We start from the raw sequence: 7,820 nt of genomic DNA, 5'->3' as shown, positions 1-7,820 counted from the left end.
ACATTATTTTATAATTTGTACTTAAAATCTACATTATTTAAATATTTAATTTAGAATTAAGCGAGGTTGAAGGTACAAAGTCTGACTTAGGGACATGGGGAAAACAGTAAAAATCATGCATAAAAGGCCTCATATTATATAATAAAAAGAATGTGTAAAGCATGATAATTTTTTTATGAGTTCCCCTTAGGGTGAATCAAGTCTGACAAAAACAAAAAAGAAGAAATGTTTTTTAGATTTTATTATTTCATCCAGGGACAAGAAAAGTAACATAGTTAAAGAATCACCCTCAACCTCTCTCTACTGACTCCACCTTGTCTGAGCCACTCGAGTCTCGACCGCAACACTATGATGGTCATCTTCCCGCAGTGGGTACATGATTCATCCACAAAAGCTACCCAAGTGTGCTTGACATCAGTTAATGAAACAAATGTTTTTTTAAAAATCGATATTTAGAAAATATCGCTCAATTATGTAATGAAAACCAGGCTTTATCTGTACCTACTGGCAGTTTACTTTCTTATTTAGAGTAGGCCTATCATATTTCTAAATTAATAAAACAATCAATTAAAGGGATAGTTCATCCGAAAATTTTAATTCCGTAATGATTCACACTCATGTCATTTCAAACATGTATGACCTTTTTTCTTTTTAAAACAAGAAGATATAACTATTAATTTAATATCAGTTTAAAACTCAATAATTTCATGGCAATATATAATTAAATTCAGATACAGCTTTTGAAAAAAAATATAACAAGTCCGTTTTTGTCACGGGTGTGGAGCAGGCAGAAGGAACAGGAGGAGTCCAGATTCACACGAAGGAGACCAGGCGGGGGTGAGGGAGGTAAGAGCCATGGTGGAGGTAATGGACCAGAGGGCTGCGGCAGAGACCAGGTCGAAGAAGTTCGAGGAGGAGACCAGGGATCCCCTGACCCAGATGGAGTTGGTGGCCAGCAGACCCACGACGATTCTACCTCCTCGAAGCACTCCGGGGAAGCAGTGGGGCTGCCAAGCAGTGGTGGAGAGACGGTGAAAACGTGATGGATAGGAGGAGGTGGGAGAGGGAGGCTGGGTGGGATCACAGTTCAGGCTTGACGGGGCTGGACGGGACCAGCGATGAGGAGGGTTCAGGCTTGACGGGGCTGGACGGGAACAGCGATGAGGAGAGTTCAGGCTTGACGGGGCTGGACGGGACCAGCGATGAGGAGGGTTCAGGCTTGACGGGGCTGGACGGGACCAGCGATGAGGAGGGTTCAGGCTTGACGGGGCTGGACGGGAACAGCGATGAGGAGAGTTCAGGCTTGACGGGGCTGGACGGGACCAGCGATGAGGAGGGTTCAGGCTTGACGGGGCTGGACGGGACCAGCGATGAGGAGGGTTCAGGCTTGACGGGGCTGGACGGGAACAGCGATGAGGAGAGTTCAGGCTTGACGGGGCTGAACGGGACCAGCGATGAGGAGGGTTCAGGCTTGACGGGGCTGGACGGGACCAGCGATGAGGAGGGTTCAGGCTTGACGGGGCTGGACGGGACCAGCGATGAGGAGGGTTCAGGCTCGGTGGGGCTGGACGGCACCAGCGATGAGGAGGGTTCCGGATGGAAGGCGGTGAGGGCTGGTGGGGTGAAGATGGTGGGTGTGTGTGGTTGAGCGGTGCTGTTATCTTCAGCCTCACCAACGGTGAAGGCTGACCCACTCAACCACAACACATGATCCAGGTAACAGGAGAGGGTTCCTGGAAACGCAGCTGCTGGGGCTTGCTGGTACAGATGATTATCCAAACTCAGCCAAAAGACAGTTTTTAAGACATCATCTGACCAGCTTACCCCAGCAGAGAGTTCCAGGAAACTGGCGACATACTCCTCAATTGGGTGTCCATCTTGGAATACGTTGAATAGAGTTTGAGCTGGGGTGAGGAGAATCCCCATGCTGCAACTTCCACTTTTGGGTCGGTCAATCTGTCACGGGTGTGGAGCAGGCAGAAGGAACAGGAGGAGTCCAGATTCACACGAAGATAATATTTTAATTCAAAGTACAGGTAGGAAGACAGGGTAACACCAGGTAACATTCAACATTGACCGACAAAGACTGACTGAATGAAGGAGAACTAAATACAGGCAAGAATCAAACATAACGATGTGCAGACAGGTGAAACAAATGAACAAGACGAGGAACAGGTGGCTGATGAGGGAGTGAGTTCAAATGAGGAGACAAGAGGATCCTGGGAAGTGTAGTGTAGTAGACGCAGACAGGACGGTGCAGACGCAGACTGTGACAGTTTTAACCTGAATCAAATATTTATTTCTAAAGCTACTTTCTTTGTAATGTCTATTTGATGCTTTTTTAAACTCAATAATGACTTCAACTTCTCTTTAGGGGATAATTTCTCAACCAAATGTAGTATGTGATTGATTTCCGATTAATTAATCGGCACATCATGTAATTAATCATATTACTTGACAGAACTAATTTAACATGGTTTACAACTATTTATTTTGCTTATATGGAATTTACCCCCAAAAAAATCATAAGATTCACCATATTATTAGGTCATACATGCATGCATTAGATAGTAATTATCTAATGAATTATCAGTTTCCTGTCACATGCAAACACACCCTGGTTGTCATCCTTAATGGAGATACATGGGCTTGGTCGTGATCAAGTAAAGAAGTATGCCTCGGTTATTTTAACATGCTGGGGAAACTCATAGAGAAATAATATGAGGTAACAATCACTGATCAAATTGCTATTAGTGATAAAACACATTAACGTTATAAATTGGCTCTCTATATCATGGCATTAGCTATTAATGCTGGAGTACTCTGAAGTAGTTATAAACTTGATAGGAACTATTGTGTGGATTTGCAAATGGAATTCTAAGTAACTCCACTGCTGATGAAAGTGACAGAACTTTGCTGATATATTAATACATTATTTTGTCTGTATAAGAGAGGAAACGATAAACAATTTAGCATGTAAATAAGTCAACATGAAACAACATCTTCAATAATTTTGACTCAATCGGGTTGTATTAAAAGCAAACAAAACAAAAAAAGACACAAAAATGATGAACAGATTCAAATTTTAATTAATCTATCACTTTCTCATTTATGTGTTTGATACCAGTATTGTGCAAGCATTTAGAGTACAAACATGGCTTTCCCTAAAGCTCTTGAAAGTGCAAATATACACAGTGTTTATGAAACTTTGTCTGCATACTGTATGTCGTGAAAAGAATTTTGTGGTGAAAACAAATGAGGTGCCACCAACACAATAGCTAAAGCATTTGACTGGTCAGTCATATATTTACAGATGTCAAGATAAGACTCCAATTAGGGACAAACGCTGCTGGGGCAGCAAATCTTTAACCATCCATTACGTAGCGACAATTCTAACGAAATGGCTGGGAAAATTCAGTTCATCTGTTGTGAATATTTTCCTTTTTCACGGTGAGCGGACGTGTCTTTCTAAATGTCCAAGAACGGCAAATCACATTGGATGTGGTAGCCCCGAGAGGAGGGGTAAAATGCACGGAATTGACTACATCATCTGGTACATTAGTGAGATAATGGCCGATGCCTGTTTGCCTGTGTTCAACGGTAACACTATTCATAGAGAGAACTTTAAATAAAATATAGGAGGTGGTGTTTGAAGGAGCGTTACAACTGATGGGAGTGGATTTTCTGTGTAATGAGAAGCCAGGCTTGTGCACCTGCAAATTGTTGAATGCCCGAGCATGCCGTGTCTGTCTCTCTCTCTCCTCTGGTCTTTCTTCTTCTCTGTGCTGGCTGTTGTAATGCGAGCGTTTATTAGCTAATGCGGTCACCCACATGCTTTTAAAAATAGCAGCCTCTTCCCTCTCGCTGTCAAGGCCGATGAGAAATAAAGCGCTCTATTGTGCAGCAAGAGGCAGCTCTAAGACAATAGATGATCTAAATGGGCTTGAGATGGAGGAACGGCTTTGTGCCGGCTCTCAATTAGATATAAGAGACGTTAACTCGAGCCCAGCTGGTTCATGTTCCAAAGTCACTTGACATCTTGTTGCATTGTCCAGCAGGGACGCTACCATATGGCAATGCAATGGGAAATCACCATCCAAAATGGCAATCTGGATTCAAATGCAGTCATGACTCATGGATGTCAAAAGTATGAGCTGACAATGGAGAGAGTCAGAGAGAGAAAACCGCCTGCCAGAGAGGAAGGGAGAAGGAAGGGTTGAACTCATTAAAACAGACTTATGACTACAATCTGGTCCACACTGCAGCTTATTCTAGCCAAGAACAGCCCGCTTAGACACAACATACAGACCGACAAACTGCAGTTTGTTTGGATTTTTTGTTCCAATTTGGGGCATGAGCAGTTAAACATTCCATATAATATGTCCATCCAAAAGTGATTCGTGTAGATTTTTTCACAAATATAATTCAGAGGATGAAGCTGAACATGCAGTGGATGGTCTCACATTGATGGATGTCATGAGGACAGAAAAAGACGTCTGACTCATATGCTGAAACTTATTACCATGGTATCTGAAGAAATCATATGGTAGGGACAGGGTTATCAGAGACCTATTATAAATTAATCTACGTGAGGGGTTCTCAAACAAAACCTTTTATATATTTAAAAGATTTGCTGTTACAAAAGATTTGCTGTTGCTGTTTAGCAAATCCAAAAACAACATGAGAAAAAAAAAAAAGAATTGTTGTTTGACAATTTTCATCTACAGAATAGAATAGAATATTTGCTACATTTTTCAACAAAAATGTATACCATGTATGCACACATATATATTAGGGCTGTGCAAAAGTTAATTGCGATTAATCGCATCCAAAATAAAAGTCTGTGTTTACATAATATATTTGTGAGTGCTGTATATAATTATTTTGTATATATAAATACCTATGCATGCATGTATATATTTAAGAATTATTTGCGGTTAAATTCTGTATATATTTATAAATACATAATCTATATTATATAAATATAAATATTTTATATATGAATAACATATTTTCTTAAATATATACATGCATGTGTGTGTATTTATATATACAAAATAATCATTTACAGCACACACAAATATATTATGTAAACAGAGACTTTTATTTTGGATGCGATTAATCGTAATTAACTTTTGCACAGCCCTAATATATATATATATATATATATGTGTGTGTGTGTGTGTGAAGAGTTCAGATGCAAAAGCCTCTAAATGCCATTTGAAATTTTCTTCTAAAATGACAATTTTTATCAAGCTTGTATATTTAAGTTCAAGTGAAATTATTGAACTTAAATATACAAGCTTGATAAAAATGATCATTTTAGAAGAAAATTTCAAATGGCACTTAAAGGCTTTTGCATCTGAACTCTTCATGTATATATATATATATATATATATATATATATATATATATATACTGTATATATATATATATATATATATATATATATATATAATGTCAATATAAAGACATAATTTATATAATTGATTTAAAACACATTCCTGATCTTAGGAATTATATCTTATATTATTATATCTTAATTATATTTTTAAAGTTTGGTCAAAATGTAATAATTATGTATTTTTTGCAAATAAATTCAATTAATTTATTTAAATTAAATTAAGTTATATTAAATACAATTTAAAAAAAACTATTATACTGCACTGAAATGGAATAAACTAATCTGTATAATGGTGAGGCAGTCTCAAACAAAACTCTGAATATGTTTTTTTTTTCTTTTTGAGGTCACTAATCTTGCAAACTGTGATTATTTTATCAGTAAGTCTGTTCACTGTGCCAAATACTGTGTTTTATAAACAAAGCTTTCCAGACAGTCTGTAAAAATAAACTGCACCCTGAATATTAAATTATTTATTAACCATCACTGAATATTAAAATAACAATATATAAAATAGACAATTTGCATTTGCATTCTCCAAATTACCCAACTGCATCTGCAAAACTGTGTATTTTACCATTAAAGAACTGTGTATTTTACCATATCAGCATGTCGTAAACTGTATTTTGTATAAAATGAGGTTAACATATCCAAGACTCTATGGACTTACACTCAGCAGATTGAGGTGTATTATTTTTAACCTGACAGAAACACAATTGTGACCTAGAGGTAAAATGACCCAGTCCTCTGGGTGAGACCTTGACAATCTGATCCATGTTCTCCAATAAACCTCTAGAAGTTCGCAGGAAACCGAGAGGTTTGATTCAAGCTCCTGTGCGCACTGAGATAAACTGCACTTGCTCATAATGTCTCATTATTTTGGAGCTTTTTTTGCTCCCATGTGACGCTGCTGAAAGCACAAGCTGACATTTGTAACACTGCTTTATTTATTCTTCATTTGTTTGTCTGCACTCATCTCACAAGGGATATTTGATGTGAATTGGGGATATAAAGTCCCAGTGCCGTAAATGGAGGGTATAAATGTGCAGGTAGAGGGACACAGGGAATTGTGTATTGTGAATTGTGGAACCTACTGAATGCAATATGTACCAGAGTGACAACATACTGAGAGAACTATGGGCAAACACAACACTTTCCTCTCTGATTAGTGGGATTAATATGGGATCTGCATTTGGAATTATATTTCCCCATGAGATTTCCCCAGAGCGTCTGACTGTCTTGCCCACTTGTTAAATTATGCTCCTCTGTGTCAACATACACTATTTGCTGTTTTAATACTGTCCTGAATTACTCCTTTGTTAAAGTGAGTACATTCAATTTCAAATCTTATGTTCCCAGTATTGTTAATGTGCAAACTGTGCAATAAAAATAGAGGTTTAAATTTGAACTTGTATCTTCATACTTAGATGATAAATAGAACGGAACAGAACCTAAATAAAGCAAGTTACTTTCTTAAAGCAAGTTCCTGGTCTTATTGTGAGTGAAATTATTAGTACACATTTTAAAAAAATAATGCTAAAATGTTTTTTGCCTTTGTATTGCTTGATCTAAAGGTGATAATTTTGTTCGCCAGCCAGCTGGGCTGGGAAAAAAGTCCCAATAAAAAAAACAAATCAATAAACACAACAGGGAAAATGGGTAAGATTCTAACTGGAAGAATTTGATTAGGGATACAACACAAACCAGCCCAGAAAAGAAAACACCTGCATAGGGCCTGCATACAAAATCACGTACATCCCTAATATACAGTAGTAGGCGAAAAATAGTATGTGACAAAAGTAGTAGGCCTATGTCTAATTTCATAGTAGGGCCTACTCATAAAAGTGTTGGCAAAAAAGTACATGGATAACTCAGTACTTCTGGCGAGATTCTGAAGTGTGCACATAATAGAGGGAATGCGCGTGACGTCACCGTCGGCCGGCGTGCCTGCAGTTCCTCACAGTGAGTGGCAAAAAGACTGAGCGGCTGTATATGTGTTCAGCGTGAATACCGCGAAAAACAAACACAACACACAAATAAAGTGGAAAAGAGCTTTGCGATTGACTGTAGGCCTACAACTAGATTTGACAAAACATCCGAGGTATATTTTTATAGACTGCTATGGAAAGAGGAGCAAATGGATCGTAGCAATTCACAGAAACAACTGGACTCCAGTCAGCGAAAGGTGGATTTGCCGTTATCATTTTGTGTCAATATGCTGAATTTAGGCATAAAACCATACCCATATATTTTGTATTGTTATTAACAGCTCACCAATTCAATATTTATCATTGCATATTCTGCATTATTGGATGTTTTTTTTAATAAACACTGACCAAAAACTTATAAAGTTTTAGGGCTGGACGATATGATGATATATATAGGCTATATATAACACTGATATAAGTGATCACCCGGA

The sequence above is a fragment of the Pimephales promelas genome, chromosome 10 (genome assembly GCF_988280905.1).
Source record: "Pimephales promelas chromosome 10, fPimPro1.hap1.1, whole genome shotgun sequence".
In the NCBI taxonomy this organism is placed as follows: domain Eukaryota; kingdom Metazoa; phylum Chordata; class Actinopteri; order Cypriniformes; family Leuciscidae; genus Pimephales; species Pimephales promelas.
This window is presented reverse-complemented; position numbering follows the sequence as displayed.